Raw genomic sequence first — 1,539 nt, forward strand, 5'->3', positions numbered from 1 at the left:
AAGAAAGAGAGGAGACAGAGGCAGACAGAGAGAGAAAAAGAGGGAGAGGGAGAGTAAGACCTCCTTTTAGATAATCTGTTCTATTTTTGCATAAGATGAAAATCACACACAATAGTAAACTCCGTTATTTAATAAGTATTTCTTATGAGAACATGCCGAGGCACTTGGCTTTGCTTAAGCTTATCCGAGCTCCAAGTATGAAGCTCCTCTTGACTTTGGGGTCATTATTAATAACAAATAGTTAATGAATTCGAGACAAGCCCTGCTCTGATGCAGACACAATTTGTTAGAAGTGAGAGATCAGGACAAAGATCGATGCTGGAGCTAATGTTTGGGATAAAACACGGAACCCCTCACAGTATCGCTTCTCAGGGCAGGAATGTGCTGAAACATAGATGGGCGAATGACTGGGAGACTTTATGCCACTTGGGAAAATGGCGCAGATTTAGGGCAGAATCAAACATTTTGACTTCACGTTTTTTTCTCCCTTTCTTTTTTTTTCTATTGCCGGGTGTGTAGACCTGAATTTAGGTGCATTGGGTTCACATAAAACAAGGTCCTACTGTCTATATGGCTCAATGTCTCTCTCTCTCTCTCTCTCTCTCTCTCTCTCTCTCAGTATATTATATATACTTATATATATATATATATTTATATGTGGCATATAGAGATGGCTCTGTGTATTTTATATATACTTATACTATATTTATATTATATACATGTATTTATTTTATTTTATTGCCCTTTGACCCAATAATACTCCTGCTAAGCCTTGTCGTCCTGCGTCCTTGCCAAGAGAGGCACCCCCCCCACCCCCGGCTAGCTGTGGCCTGTGGGATCCCGGGAGCTGACCAGTCACGGCACTACATCCAGGTACACGCGTGTGTGTGTGTGTGTGTGTGTGTGTGTGTGTGTGTGTATCCCCGTATTCCTATTCCTATTTATAATAGTTCTTTTTATGGAACGCTGGAAGCCAAAGGAGGCTCCCTTAGCCCCGGGGGTGGGGGTGGGGCACGCGCCCTCCTATTAGGTGCCCGGAGAAAGGGGGGATGGGATGGCTACGCCTGGCCCGGTATGAAATGATGGAGAAGGAACAACGGCATGATGGGAAACAGCTCGGACAGGCTTCCGAAGCCTGAGCAAACCTCAGCCCATCCCGGGGGACAAAAGCTGAGGGGGAACCAGAGCCTGGAGCGTCGACGCGCCCACGTGCGTGGTTAGACACGACCGACGGTTGCTTTGGCGGGCTGGACCCGTATTTTTTTTATGGGGTCCGTTTATGGGTTCGAAGCGGGGCTTCTATGGAGCCACGCGTCGGTGGCCAGAAGAGCGGAGGGGGGGGGGGAGGGTCGCCCTTTTATTGACCGAGATGAGTTCGCGGCGCGTCGCCCCGGAGGAGCGTGGGAGGCGGCTGCGCGCCGTCGGGGCTCGGCTCGGCCTCCCGAAAGCTCCCCGTAAACAAAGCCGCCAGGGAAGGGCGTGGCTCGGCGCAGCTGCCGCCCGCGGCGGGGAGGGCTCGGCTCCTCCGCGGAGCTGTTT

This window comes from Gracilinanus agilis, chromosome 4 (genome assembly GCF_016433145.1).
Source record: "Gracilinanus agilis isolate LMUSP501 chromosome 4, AgileGrace, whole genome shotgun sequence".
In the NCBI taxonomy this organism is placed as follows: domain Eukaryota; kingdom Metazoa; phylum Chordata; class Mammalia; order Didelphimorphia; family Didelphidae; genus Gracilinanus; species Gracilinanus agilis.